The sequence below is a fragment of the Dasypus novemcinctus genome, chromosome 4, assembly GCF_030445035.2.
Source record: "Dasypus novemcinctus isolate mDasNov1 chromosome 4, mDasNov1.1.hap2, whole genome shotgun sequence".
Lineage (NCBI taxonomy): Eukaryota > Metazoa > Chordata > Mammalia > Cingulata > Dasypodidae > Dasypus > Dasypus novemcinctus.
The window spans coordinates 145,147,217-145,147,895 of NC_080676.1; the positions used below are offsets into that span (position 1 = coordinate 145,147,217).

Sequence of the window (679 nt, forward strand, 5' to 3'; positions counted from 1 at the left end):
GGAGAGCCGCCCAGTGCAAAAGAAAGTGCAGCCTGCCCAGGAATGGTGCCGCACACACGGAGAACTGACACAAAATGATACAACAAAAAGAAACACAGATTCCCATGCCGCTGACAACAGAAGCGGACAAAGAAGACACAGCAAATAGACACAGAGAACAGACAACCAGGGTGGGGGTCGGGGGGGTGGGGAAGGGGAGAGAAATAAATAAATCTTAAAAAAAAAATAAAATAAAATTGGAATGATACAGAGAAGATTAGCATGGTCCCTGTGCAAGGATGACATGCAAATTCATGAAGCGTTCCATATTTTTCTTGAATCTATTCAGGTATGCTTTTGCCGACTTATGAACTGGGTCTTTACCTGGCCATTTTTTCAGGCCATGTAAAGTCTCTGACTGACATACCCCACAGTGGAGATGAGATATATGGATAAAAATAAAATTTACTCCTAACTAAAAAAAAAAAAAAAAAATGGAAGCAGTGCCCTACTATGAGTCAGGTACTAGAAGAGTTATAAAGATGAATACAATGCATTATCCACCTTCATAGTCTGGTGAAGATGGCAGTGGATACAATTTATAAATAGTCAGAAATTAAAGGTCATGTAATATAACATGTTTCATACCTGATAAGTTATTTTATTAATATACTTGGAACAAACTGATTTCTTCGGTAGT

At 38.6% G+C, this 679-nt stretch overlaps 1 pseudogene; it reads left to right on the forward strand.

The window, feature by feature from the left end:
* Positions 1 to 212: 212 nt before the first annotated feature.
* LOC111766634 (U6 spliceosomal RNA) lies at positions 213 to 313 on the forward strand (annotated as a pseudogene).
* Positions 314 to 679: the final 366 nt, after the last annotated feature.